Source organism: Hemiscyllium ocellatum (genome assembly GCF_020745735.1).
Source record: "Hemiscyllium ocellatum isolate sHemOce1 chromosome 27 unlocalized genomic scaffold, sHemOce1.pat.X.cur. SUPER_27_unloc_41, whole genome shotgun sequence".
NCBI lineage: Eukaryota > Metazoa > Chordata > Chondrichthyes > Orectolobiformes > Hemiscylliidae > Hemiscyllium > Hemiscyllium ocellatum.
The window spans coordinates 185,022-199,901 of record NW_026867511.1 but is presented as its reverse complement, the minus strand read 5'-3'; the positions used below and the strand labels follow the sequence as shown (position 1 = coordinate 199,901).

Here is a 14,880-nt window from a genome sequence, read left to right as displayed (position 1 = left end):
TACTGTTTAAACATGCTGAGTTGGACAAAATATCCTATCAAGTTCAACACAAACCCAGAGTTGAAGATGTCAGAAATCACACGATACCAAGGGGACCAAAACTGATCACAATATTCCAGGTGCAGCCTCATCAACGTTCTGTATAACTACACTATATCTTGCCAACATCTATACTCAATTCCCTAACTGATGAAGGTTAGTGTGATTAAACCTTTCTTCACTGCCTTGTGCAGCGATGTTATCAGAGATATAGGATCGACTTTAAACTGATCCACAATCCTGCGACTGGGAGCACTGAAGCAGAGTAGTGCAGTATGAGTGTGCTGGGCGCATAACCGAGGGGTCAAGACCATGTGATGGTATTGCTCAATGTCTTCAAAAGCTGCTTTCCTTGGCAAAGGTGCTCTGTTCTGTATCTTGCCTTTGCATCTGCTTCCCAAAGCTTCTTCAGTAGAGCAGTGGCAGCTAGAGCCCAGGAGCTCAATAACCCCCCGGAGCTGGAGAAAACTCCGAGTTCCAAAAGGGGGGCTGGATTTGATCAAGGCTTGTATCTATTAACTTATTTAAATGGTACCTACTGTATGGGGCTTTGGTTCACATTAAAACCGGAGGGTCATGTCAGAGTGTTTGTTTATATTTAGCAGTTGTAGTTCGTAAAATACACTCCCTGGAGGAGCACCTTCTTTGATGCTGCATTTCTTGCCTTCTGCCCTTCCCCCATTTATTATCTCCCATCTTGATTGTATATTTTTTTGATCAAATTTGATTTCATATTTACCAGGCTTGGTATTCACTGTGTGCTACTAATTTGTTTGTTCGAATATTGTCAGTCAAAATTAATGGTGTAATTTCATTTCTGATGTCAGAGTTTGACATTGAATGTGCAGGTGTGAATACCAGTAAGTTGTGAAAATAAATCAATAACTTTGTGGTTTTACAGCAAAAAGAGCAGTTCACCGCTATCAATGGCATTGTCTCATTTCAAGGGGATGAGTTGAGCCTGACCAACAAACCGTTTCAAACAGTCACCCAATTTTATTAATATTTTCGTTATCTTCATTAAAGATAATAACTCCAGCATGCTAAAATTTATGCAATTTGTTTATAAAATTTATTTATATGTCCATTGCTCTGCCACATTGGGGAGACTGGATGCCAACTTGCAGAACATTTCAGGAAACAGCTCTCGGACTCCAAACCTAAACGACCCCACCGCCCTGTGGCTGAATACTTTAACTTCCCCTCCCAATCCGTCAAGGGCATGCAAATCCTGTGCCGCATCCCCCTCCAAGCTCTAGCTACCTGACGCTTGTAGGAAGAACACTTCATCTTTCGCCTTGGGATCCAGCAACTACATGGGATCAATATCGATTTCACCAGTTTCCATATTTCTCCTCACCCTCACTCCCACACCACGCGCCTTGTCCCAGATCCAACCTTCCAACTCGGCATTGGTCTCTTGAGCTGTCCTACATTTTCATCTTGCTTCCCACCTATTCGCTCCACCCTCCTGTCTTACCTCTCACGATAAATCAGCACCTCCATCGACCTATTTCATTCACAGCTACCTCCCCTCCATCCCCATCCCCTTCCCAATTATCTCTCAGCCCCGTTGGACCAACCTTCATTCCTGATGAAGAACTTATGCTCTGAACCAAGACTGTGGTGAAGGAACATCCTTAATAAGAAAGAGTTCCCAATTCAGATTTATTCCCCATTTGTTCCCCCGTTCTTCGAGAATTAAGAAATGTCTTTTTCTTCCACTAGAAAGTGATCTTGCACTTTGCGGTGTCTGAAGTGTTATACCACTCCACTTTGTTGCCCACCTTTTAAGAATCCTTTCAACATCTTTTTCAGACAATGGTGGCGGTGACCAAAAGCAATCATTTCACTCCTCTTCAATGCCCCATTTCTCCTCCTATGAACCACTTTTACAAGTTGTCTGAGTGTACTTGGTTTTCAAAATGTAATTTGGCCATTGAAGTAAACAGGGTTAGTCTTTATCGATCGCTAGCTTTGTTTGCACTAACTGTAATTATCGACAAATTTGCTGTTTTTTTTTGTTCCAGCAGAGCAGGAAACAATGATCTATATTTATTTTGCACTCAGGTGTGAAAAATCACCCCAAGAATCGTCATATTATTATAGTTGATTGAAGCTATAACAGGAGGAATTGTGTGGAAGTTTCAGACTAAAATCTTGGCTGGAAAGAATGTAGATTGATGATGAAAGTCAAAAAGCAGAATCTCTGGCCACAATCAATCATTCTGGCTTGATTAATTGGTGGCTCTTCAAAAGCACTTCCAAGCCATCACCTCAACCACCAAGAGCAGGTAAGTGTGAACACAGCATTCCAACTGTGAAATATATCGCATTGCTTCTTTGTTATTGATCAAAAACCTGGAACTCGCCGCTGAACATTATTGCAGACCAAATCATAATGTGAAGCAATTTAAGTGGCAGCTCAGCACCACGTTTTCAAGGACAGTTTGGGAAGGGTTGTTGGCACACCCAATGATATTCACATCTCATGAAATAATAAGCAAAGAGGCATGGATAGAGGATTGGCTAACGAATGATACAATTGGGATAAGGGGCATGTTCAGGATAGCAAATTGTAACCAGTAGTTTGCCTCAGGGATCAGTGCTGGGACCAAAATTATTTACAATATGCATTATTTACAATTATTTGCTTGGATAAGTGAAGTGAATGCACTATTGCCAAGATTGCAGAAAAGATGGTTGATAGGAAGGCAGGTGGTGAGAAGACATGAAATATCTGCAGAGGTATATAGACAGGTTAAGCAAATGGCAAATGGAATATAATTTGGGGAAAAGAGGTTGTGCACTTTCCCAGGAGGAACAGTGCTGAATGTTAAATGGAGAAAGCTGGATTTGGAAGCCCATACCCATGCATCTCTTCATCCAAGTTCAGTGAGTAATAGGGAAGGCAAATGGGAGGTTGACCTTTAAATAGAGTATAAAAGTCGGGAGGTTATAGTGAACCTCTATCAGGCAACAGTCAGGCCAAAACTGAACACTGGGTGAGTCCTTTGCCCAAGGAAAGATATACTGACTTTGGTGGCAGTCCAGAGAAGTTTGACCAGGATGAAAAGAATATCATATGAAGAGAAATGAATTGGTTGGGCCTATACTTATTAGAAGTGAGAAGATTTAGAGGTAACCTTATTTTCACACAAACGATTCTGAGGAGACTTGACAGGCTTGATGTGGAAAAGTTTACCTTTGTGGGTGAGTCTAGCACCAGAGGGAATAACCTGCCAATGAGAGATTGCATGTTGAAGACAGATAGGAATTTTTACTGGGGGCAGTAAATCTGTGGAACATGTTACTACAGGGGGTTGTTGAGCTTGGGTCGTTAAGTACATTCAAGGCTGTCAGTTTTTGTTTAACTAGTGAGGGAATTGAGGATTATGTGGAAATAGCAAGAAAGTGGAGTTGATGTTTACCAGAGCTAACGTGATCTGAATAAATGGCAGAATTGATTCAATGAGCTGAATTGAATAGGTATTAATAAAGGGGCCAGTACACCCTTCCTGAGAAATGGGGCCCAAAATTGCGTACAATACTCCAAATGCGGCTTGACCGGAGCCTTACAGAGCCTCAGAAGTACATCCCTGCCTTTATATTCAAGTCTGATCAAAATAAATGCCATCATTGCATTTGCCTCCCCAACTAGTGATTCAACCTTCAAGTTTACCTTGAGAGAATCCTGGAATAGAACTCCATCGTCTCTTTGCACATTTGATTTCTGAATTTTCTACCCATAATCCTTCTGTTCCAGAGTAGCAGCAGAGATTTTCTGACAAACCGATTTTATTCAGGGATACCAAGGTATCCCTGGAATTTCCAATATCTCAGAAGGAATAGTTATTCCTGGACAATGCAGAGAGGAATATGGTGTGGTCCTGTAAACTCCAGAACTTTCCAAACTACCTGAGTCAGCAATAACTCTTTCTGGACCAAGAAACAAAAGGGCCACTGAGAAACTGCAAAATCATAAGCCCTCAGAAGCAGAAATTAGGCAATTCATCCCATTGAGTCTGCTCCACCATATAATCATTCTTAAGTATCAAGGGTTACAGGGAGAATGGGGATGAGAAAGTTATCAGCCAGGATTGAATGGTGGAGCAGATTCAATGGGCTGAAAGGCCTAATTTCTGCTGGTTAACTATCCCTGGGAAGAAGGATGTATAACAACAAGCTGTTTCCTGGGACAGATGACATAAGTTTTTAATAAACTCGTGACAAAAGGACAAGTTAGTCTGTCTGTGGAAGGATGGCCTTGACACCAAGAGGTTAATTGCAGGACAGTCTGTTTCAAGCAGACAGCTAAACCTCAAGGCTAAGAAGGTATGCTACACACTGGAGGTCTCTAGCAATGTGGGGAGGTGGTGTTAGAATCTAAAGAAACATCACACCACAGATTTCAAAGTGAGGAATCTCCACCAGAATTTAAACCCAGAAAGATGCAGCAGCAGTACTTGGAAGAACAACACTGCAGTGAATCCCTGAACACTTCCAGAGACAGATATTGTCGGTGGAAAGTCAGTTAAATTCTGCCATCAATTGGGTGATCCCCAAGTTGGGAGTGAGGTTGAACTTGGTGACTTGAGGGCGGGGGGGTTATCTTTGGTTGCTACATACAATAAAGTGTAAATCATTGTTTCAGCAGTTGATTCTCTGCGCAGTTTCTGAGTCAGGAGCCAAATTAAGGCAATTCACCCACAGCCACAGTGAGGCTAGGATTAATATTGACTCCATTGCATTCAGCAGGACATCACAGCAGCATTCAAGATCTCAAACAGAAACACCCAGAGGAACATGTTGCCCTACATTAGGTAAAATTAGCCTGAAAAGTGGTGTAACCTGTTCTAGTGATAAAAATAAATCCGCAACACTCTAAAATCAATTATCAGCAATTTTTTTATCCAATCGTTACAGTTAAAAAATAAACACAACTATTAACAAACTGGTTATAGGCCAAGAGCAGACAGGTGGCATTAGTTTAGTTGGGGATCATGGACTGGTTGGTCTGAAGGGTATGTTTCTGGCCTACATGACTCCATAGCACTGAATGAATGGAGATCCATCCCAAAGATGATAAAAATTTCGAGCACCACTTTATGCAAATATGTGGACCCCCCTCCTGAGGGCAGGAGGGCACTGAGGTTCAGTAGTTCAGACAGTCAACCAGCAACTTCTCTCTGGGAGACTTGTCTCAAGAAAGGAAGCGGTTTCCTGTCACATCAGTTAGATTATCCAGTTTGGAGCAGGTCCGATATGTCCAACAAAATAGGTAGACAGGGCAGTGAAGAAGGCTTAAGCCTCACTGCCCTTCATCAGTCAGGGAATTGAGTATAGAAGTTGACAAGTTATGTTGCAGTTAATCAGGATATTGGTGAGGCCACACTTGGAGTATCGTGATTCGTTTTGATCACCTTGCGAAACAAAGATGTTATTAAACTTGAAAAGAGTGCAGAAGACATTTACAAGAAACCAGGACTCAAGGTCTGAGTAACAGGGAGAGGTTGGACAAGCTAAGACGTTTTTATTTCGAGCATAAGAGCCTCGGGGGGTTGGGGCGGGCTCATAGAGGTGAAGAGATCCTGAGAGGCATGGAGAGGGTGAATGCACTCAATCTTTTTTCCCAGGATTGGGGAATTTCGAATATCAACATGCATTGAGAATCCCCATGAATACACGCAGCCTGCGTGGGAGTGCTCAAGGGCTCTAATTGCAGAGAGAACTTTAATTCTTTCGCGAAATGTGGACTAGTGTTCTCGCTGTAGACGAGCCTTTCATTGGATTGTTGAATCTGGCGGGTAACAACGACCCCTGACCCGTGGAAACTCTATGGAAGCAAATTGATTTCCTCAAACTGACTGGAGTGTCACCAGGATTGGGCAGAAGCCAATCGGTTGCCGAGTGCTGGAGAGGGGATTCCTTGCAGCACCAGGGACCTGGGTTTGAACCCACCCTCATGGTGACAGTGTGGATTTTGCCCTTTCCTACCCCTCCCCCACTCCCTGTCTACGTGGGTTTCCTCTGGGCGCTTGGTTTTCCTCCCATGTTCCAAAAATGTACTGGCTAGAATGGATTGGGCGTTCGAAATTCAGGGATAAGCTGTGGGGGTGTATGTTCTTCCGAGGGCCAGTATGGACTTGGTGGGCCAAACGGCCTGTATCCACAGTGATTCCCCCAACGTGTCTCCAGCCTGGCTTCCAGCTCCATCTCTCTGTGCCGAAATTCCTCCAGTGTGTGTTTTCCCTAGTTTCCAGCACCCAGAACGTCCCACCTTCTGCAAATCGAAAGACAAGTCCCACCCTGCCCTCTCCCATGTGTGTTGTGTAACTGCTTAATCACTTTTAGTGGCCCAGCAAAGGCTAATAGCCAATTTGGCAAACCAGGAGGATGGCCTCAACCGCGACCTTGGGTTCATGTCACATGACAGGTAACCCCACTTCACTGTTATGCTCTCTCTCACACTTACACACTCACACGCTCGTGCAGAGCCTTTCCGGTAGACATGCTCTCTCTCAGACACACAATAATACGTCCCTACACTCACACCAATGCATACATCTTCGCACATGATTATACCCCATCACACACACACTTTACCCAGCATGCACACGCACTTACACACACACTCTCTCTCTCATGCACGCACTCACGCATTTGGAGTGAATTTGCATTTGCAGGATTATGTATTTGGAAGTAGAACCATTCTGACTCAAGATTGGGTTACAGACAGACTCTAACCTCACAGCTTTCATGCATTGTTTGACGTGAGGTGCTACCTCCTTTTATAAAACATAAAGTTTCCTGGAAAACGTGACTTAAAAGAAGTTCTGGAATGTACAGATTAATTAGCCGAAATCTGCAATCCATTTTAAAAGATGAATGATTTAACAGAAATCTAGGTTTCTTCAATTCATCACTTATGTTGCATGACACTATAATCTTTTTGCACTATATTCTGTGCCTTGTGATCCTACTCCACAGCTACCTGATGAAGGAGCAGCACTTCGAAACCCAGTGCCTCCAAATAAACCTGTTGGACTACACTCTGGTGTTTGTGAGATTTTAAAACTTTATTTCCAGTGAATACAGCCCACACCTCAAACTGTTGCCAGTAAACTTTGCAATGCCAATGAAACAATGAACCTGTAGTCCTGAAAAATATACAATTTCTAACAAGATTAGCTACTCATTCACTGATCCTTCTGAGACATGACATTAGTGCTGGAAGCTGAAAGAAATGAGCAACTTTAAAACAAAAACCTGTTGGACCTCGCAGAGTCTGAACCTGGCGGTATGTTCAGGTAACCTTTACTACGACCTTATTTTGTTACAGCTTCAGATTTCACCAGCAAAAGAGGCATACAATAAGTGCTTTTAAAAGAAAACACCTCCAGCCCAAAGTGCACCCAGTCCCCCCACCCCACTTTCTTTGTTGGTCAGCTGAGTTGTCCGTTTGTTACTGGATCCCTGGTACAACCAGGTAAAGCATGCAGCTGGGATGACTGAGTGGACCCTTTCCTGCAACGGCAGTTTCCTTCACTAAAAAGGGCCAGGAGTGAATCAGATGGTGTTTTTCTCCCCCACTGCGGCTCCTGGGAGTGGAAAGGAAACAATCACCAAAACCCAGTCTTAGCTTTGTGAATCTTCAGAAAATAAGCCAACGTTCATCCCTTCAGATTTTCCATCCTGAGCTTTGTCACTCTTTTGTAGGACATTACAAGTGGAGGTTTTGCAGAAGAGCACCACAATGCAATCTGATTAATCAGGACCTGGATGTTTTCGGTCTTTGAATGTAAGTGTTGTGCTCCAGAACATTGGTGTTCACAGTTTATAATACTTATCTTCCCAGTCCCCTGTATCACTTGTCGAAAATGTTTAATTTGCCTTTTGTAATCCTTTCACTGTCTGCTAATGAGGAAAGTGTTTGCGTGTTTTACCTAAGTTATGTTGATCATGCATACCTCGAGCCTCAAGCTAATTTCACGAGAAACCTTCTCCAGTTCAAAAGCAAACTGTTAGTGATGGCTCTGTTTCTTGTCACGTATCCAATTTCAGATCGATGTTGTTAATGTCCCTTTTATTCCTTCAGATCCAGGTTTCGCTCACAGGGCATGAACAGAACTGTCTCTAAATACATTTACCAATCTACACTCATCCTATTGATTGTCCAGAGACAATCCAGACAACGTCCTCTTGTTGTACAGGCCGGGAGGTTGACTCTGATGTTCTCGGGGTATGAACTGATCTGAGACATGGAAAGAATTGTCGTTCGTGCACACCAGGAATTCAAACCCCTTCTCTCCTCCGAGCCAATGATCATTAATCTGCCCATTCCCACCGCGTCTTCTCCCATCATTACCAACAGCCCCAGGAAATCTCCAGTTAACCTTCTTTGCTCCAAAGCGAACATTCCCAACCTTGGGAATGTCTCCCCACAATGGAAATTCCTTATCCCTGGAAATGAAGCATGGCATACACTTGGGAAGAGATTTTGGCAAAATATTGTCAGTTAGGAAATGGAAAAATGTTCATGAAGCAAAACAGAAATCCCAGTCTCCAGCTTTGTGAACCTTTAGAAAGTCTTTGGGAAGCGGATTTAGATGAGAATGAAAGATGAACCGTCCGACTGAGCAGAGACAGTCCAGACACCGTCCCCTTGTTGAAGAGGCTGGGAGATTGACTCTGATGTTCTCGGGACATGAACTGATCTGAGACATTGAAAGAATTGTCGTTCGTGCACATCAGGACTTCAAACCCCTTCTCGCCTCCGAGCCAATGAGGGAACTTGCGAACAGACAAAACACTGAAAGGCTCGAAGGGCGACGGTCCCGGAGGAAAAAAACTAATTCCTCGTGACATGGATGTGTCTGCAGAAGGTGGGATCAGACTGTCCCCGGTGTCTCCACAATGAATGTCCCAGGCATTATTAAGGAAAAGTAAAAGTGATAGACGACAATTGTAATTCTAGGCGGGGTAGGCTGAATTATGTATTTACTAACAGCCACCCCTAAATCATGGTGCAGCGAAACGGCTTGCAGCGCCTGTCTCTGTGGCGCAATTGGTCAGCGCGTTCGGCTGTTAACCGAAAGGTTGGTGGTTCGAACCCACCCAGGGACGCTTTGCTCGCTGTTCTTCCTTGACTTTGAATCAGCGTGCTTTTAAATGGGGTCAGGAAAATGATCCCCCATCGAAAACCTTCTCCACAAAGGGGTTTCTGATTAATTAATTAATGCCTGACGTCAGGGACTGCGATTGCGGAGAAGCCGAGACAAAAAGAGAAACTCGGCAGGTTTGACAGCACCTGTCAGAGAAAACGGAATTCTGAAATGCTGCGTCTGATTCTCTTTCCATAGATGTTGCCTGACCTTCTCCGTTCCTCCTGCAATTTTCCATATTTGTTTTTAACTAAAAGTTAAAAGTATTTAGGGATGAAACACCTAGACTCGCCGTGTGCAGATATTTAACCCTTTCGAATCACCGTGAAGTGAATGGATTCAAAAAAACTCTGCGATGATTCACTCTTTCTCTGCTCCACAGGCAGACAGACCGGGAAGTGAAGCTGTCAGTGTGGTTCTGTATTCGTGGGCTGAGTGGTTAATGCGATGGACTTGAAACCCATTGCAGTTTCCCCACGCAGGTGTGACCCCTGACGACTACAAAATGAGAAATGTCGTCGAAAAGAAAGGGAGCTTGCTCCCCGGCTTCTTCTTTAAGATTCACGTCAGTGGAGTGGGAAAACTATTTCACTCACATTGGGACTATGAGCCAAAGATTTTCACACAGCTGAATACAACATTGTCTGAGTATATCTCTGGACATATTTGTAAAAGTCAGTGATTCTGTATCTCACTCTAACCGTATTGCGCTCCCATCTCTGTGTTAATGTCTGTTTTTCTGTGTTGATGTGACTATCTCTGCAAGCAATAGGACACAGATTACATCGGAGAGAAGTGTGAGTGTATCTGTCTGTGTATGAATGACAAATTCTGTCTGCAGTGGCACACATTGTCCCGGACGTGTGTGTCGGAAAGTTTCTTTATATCTGTCTGTGAATCTGATTTTGTGCCTGTGCGTGTTGGTGTATGCCCAGTTCTGCCTGCAATGGGACAAACTTTGATTCAGCACGTTTATAATGCATTCTTTCAAAGTCAGAGTTTCTCTCTCTCTCTGAGAAGTACAGTAACACAATGCCGCCTTCTGCTGGCCTACCCATGTGACATCACAAGCGCCACATTTCCCTGTTCCACTGCATCTGTTTCCTGGTCCTCTGCGGCGTTGGAGGGGGTTGGAGCTCCATCAGAATTTTATTGAGAACAGCAGGAACAGCATACAGCTGCCTGAGTCAGGTGTGAACTCAGAAGGTGGGATAACTGAATGAATCCTTTCCAGAAAAGCAGCAGGTAACAGCTTCTTACCTGTGTGTTTTCGTTGGGGTTTCAGAAGGTTTTTTTTTGAATGGACAAACCGTTTCCCACACACAGAGAGGGGAATGGCCTCTCCCCAGTGTGAACGTACTCATGTATCAGCATTTCATGTTTGTGTTTAAAGCTTTTCTCTCAATGTGAGCATTTGAAAGGTCTCTCAGTGTTAATCAGCAGAGAATGCCTTGTTACACTCAAAGCAGGGGAATGGCCTCTCCCCAGTGTGATCTCACTGGTGAGTCAGCAGGTAGGATGTGTCACTGAATCTTTCCCACACTTAAGGCAGATGAATGGCCTCTCCTTACTGAGTGCATTCTTGTTTCTCAAGGACGGGTGATTGATTGAATCCCTTCCCACAAACAGTAGATGAATGACTTATCTCCAGCGTGACTGCATCAATGAATTTTCAGCATGTAGAGACATTTGTATCCCTCCCACAGTTTGCACATTTCCATGGTTTCTGTGGTGTAGATCATGTCTCTCCATATTGGATGATCAGCTGACTCCTCACCCAGACACAGGACAGGTTTCGTAGACTTATAGAATCCCTACAGTCCACAAGTCCACACCAACCCTCTGGGGATAAAGACATCCAAACCTATTCTCCTACCCCATTACTGAACATTTACCCTTGACTAATGCACCTAACCTACACATCCCTGAACACTGTGGGCAATTTTATATGGCCAATTGACCTAACCTGCCCATCTTTGAATTGGGAGAGGAAACCGGAGTACCCAGATGGAGCTGACGCAGACCCCGGGAGAATGTGCAAACTCCACAGAGACAGTCGCCTGAGGCTGGGATTGAGCCACGGTGGTGATACAATCTCTCCCTGCTGTGAATGGTGGGATGCTATTCAATCTGTGGAAATGGTGCAAGACTTGTCCATTTGTCACTGGGTACACTGATGTTTGCAAACTTTTACCACAGATAAACATTGACAATCCAATGGTTTTCAAATCCTGATTAATTGACTCACTTTAAGATCCTGATAAGGTATTTGCTTGGAATTCTCGCTGATAAATGTGCCCCTGTGATTCTCTGTAAAACAAACTTATATCAGGAAAAATTAGAGATTGAGAAATCGTACTGTTTAAGATACTAAAAGGAGTTAAGAATCATAAAAACCTTATAGTGTGGAAGCAGGCCGTTTGAATCCACACCCGTCCTCTGAAGAGCATCCCACATAGATCCGTCCCATATCCCTGCATTCCCCACGGTTTACCTATCCAGCCTGCACATCCCTGCACATTATGGGCAATTTAGCATGGCCAACCCACCTAATCCAGATATCATTGAATTTTGGGAGGAAACAGGAGCACCGAGAGGAAACTACACAGATATATGAAGAAATTACTTACTCCACGCAATCACCCGAATCTGGAATCAAACCCAGGTCCCCAGAGCTGAGAGGCAGCAGTGCTAACCATTGGGTCACCATGGAGTTCTTTGAATCCAGCAATTTGTGTGAAAGTCACTCAAATACTGACCGTGAAACATTACTGGATTGTTATGAAAAACTCAACTAGCTGAGAAATGTCCTTCAGGGGAAGGGCGTGTTCTGGCCCTCCACAAGACTCAGCCCTCAATGAGAGTAAAGATAGTGAGAACAATGGGATACTTACAGACAGTTTCCTCCATCTCCATCACAGGAATAACTGACAGATCCTCACTTCAGGAAGATCAAGACCAGAGTGGATGAAGAATCATCACCTATAAACTCCGCTATCAGACACACACTGTCCTCCTGGAGATACATGGTTTTGTTTCTTTAGAGAGAGGGAGAGAAGAGAGAGAGAATTGCCGCTTACTGACCTACAAGAACCAGCCGCTCCGAAGCCTCTCCTTCTCAGTGCAGGAGAGAAAAACGTTCCTCTTGGTTTGAGATTGCTGTGGGGAAATTCTTCAACTCTAACCCCGTGTAAAAGAATTTCCCAGAGTTCAGTACTAACTCGAATACAAACACTTCGCAGCAGGTTGTTCCTAAATCCATCCAATCCCTCCCTCCAGCTCTGTCTCTCACTTTTCAACTCCACCAGCTCAGACACCCGCACTGCGCATGCTCCATAAACAACTTGGCGCTGCCTTTTGTTCACTCTGATTGGCCTGGAGTCCCGCAAATTCCAGAATGTCGTCCTGAGCTGCCCCACTTTCTATTGGGCAGGAAATGCGGTCAGTCACACAAGAGCTGAAGCATAAAAGAGATATGTGTTCATCTCTGAGTCGGCTTGTGTTTATTGTCCATCCCTCGTTGTCTGGAGGGCGGTGAGGAGTCAACCACAATGGAGTCACATGTAAGTCTAACCGGAGAAAGGTGAGCCCAGTGGTATCTTACAATAACTGACAGTCCAGATTTTTAATAACGTAACGGAACACCTCTATTTGGCCTGGTGAGATTTGAACACCTCCCACAGAACATTAACCAGGGTGAGCTAGGACTAGACCAGTTACATTGAGACAAAACCACTGTCTCCTGAGACAAGAATTTCCAGCTTTGGTCAACAAGAGGACACAATGTTTCAGGGAAATCTATTCAGAATTTCCAACATGAACTGACAGGAATAACTGCTGTAAAACTCCCTCACAGGATTTTAGGGAGAAGATTTACGTATGAAAAGAAGAATCATAACCCATAAGTCCGTGTGTGAGTAAGAATAATATTTATTGTTACGTCATGGAGATCAAACCCTGTTAATTAAACTAACCGCCCAGAAAAGCTCATCTTGCCTCTTAATCTGTTAAAATGTGAGTGACAGAATTCCTAAATTGCACTATTTAAAGAAAATATTTTTCTAACTAATAGTGAACACTAAACAAAACTTATTCACAAATCCAACACCCCTTTCTTAAACTACTTACTATCTGACCCCAACTCGACACAACTTAATATGATATTCTAATAACGTATTTATTAATCGTTACTTTAACTTAATCTCAAGTCCACACAGTCTCCTCTTCATTGATGTTTTCACTTTTCTAACTGCTGATCTTCCTGGGTGCTCTTCTTTTTACTGTGTGTTTCACGTGAAAAGGTATCTTTGATGGAGAGTGTTTTCAATTTCTCTGAGAGCAAAGTATTAGATCGGCAGTTGCTTCCCACTAACTTTCAAAATGCCGGGTTTATATCCCCCATAGGACACATTAAATTCTTATTTGATTGATTTCCAGGGATCAAAACCATAGAATTCGAATCTCATTGTCTTCTGGTATCCTGGGCATAGATTAAATTAATTAAATTTGAATTGTTGTCAAAACATCAAACAGAACACAGGTATCCATTTAACAACCAATTGCTACATTTGAAACAGCCCGACCTTTTGCTAGTAGCTGTGGCTGTACTTTAACTTGAGAAAAACACTCTCTATCGAAAACTGACAATACATGCTCTGGACTTCGTAACATTGCATTGATCATTTGTCCTGGATTAACACGAAGACTCCAACACCATGATGAAACCATGTAAACGTGGTGACTATGGGAAGAGATTGTAGTTCCCCTGTCTAGCTGGAAATTGATTGATAGAGTCACACTGGAAATAAGCTTTTGCCTGCTCTACATGTGGAAAGAGATTCACAGTGTATTCCAGCTTCCAGAAAAATGTGCTTATCACACTGAGGAGATACCGTTTAGCTGAACCTCCTGTGGAAAGTATTTCACACAGTCAGTCAACCTCACTGTGCACCAACGAGTTCACACTGGGGACAAGCTGTTTTTGTGCCCTGTATATGGGAAGGAATTTGCACGGACATCAAACTTGTTGCGACATCAGCGAGTTCACACTGGAGATAAATTATTTACTTGCTCAGAGTTTGCAAAGGGATTCGGATAGTCCCACAACCCGCTGATACATCAACACATTCATTCTGGTGAGAGTGTGTGAAAGAATTCACTTCTGCCGACACATCAATGAGTTCACTCTAGGGAGAGATCATTCACTTGCTCCGAGTGTAATACAAACTGCATTCAGTTTTCTCAGCTCTTCAGTGCAGTTACAACATTGGTATCTACCCAACAATCTGGAAATTTGCCAGATTGCCTGTGCACAAGTAGCAGTACACATCCAACTCAGGATTAATCGTCCTATCAGTATACTCCCGATTATCGATAATGCTATGTAACATATCGAATAACATCCTCTCAGCTGTGAGCTGCTGAGTGACCAGCTTGGGGACCACCAGGCTCACTCAGGTACTGACCACATTCTAGCCTTGGTTAAAACATGGACAAAAAAGCTTAATCCTTGAGGTGAGATGAGATTGGCAGCCCTTTACCTCAAGGCTACATTCGACCCAGTGTGGCATCAAGGTGCTTTGATGAGATTCCAGGATGCAATTTGCTACTGCGTACGTTATTCTCTATATAAATCACAACGATCCTCTTGATTAGGTTCCAGTCTGTAATTCATTCC

The 14,880-nt window shown here is 43.5% G+C and overlaps 1 protein-coding gene and 1 non-coding gene across 2 annotated transcripts in view; both read left to right on the top strand.

The window, feature by feature from the left end:
- The window catches only part of LOC132808329 (zinc finger protein 239-like), an 85,713-nt gene that overhangs the window by 14,305 nt on the left and 56,528 nt on the right, over positions 1 to 14,880 (top strand). The window lies entirely within an intron of this gene.
- trnan-guu (transfer RNA asparagine (anticodon GUU)) lies at positions 9,092 to 9,165 on the top strand. The gene has a single exon. It is a non-coding gene; the product is annotated as a tRNA-Asn (tRNA).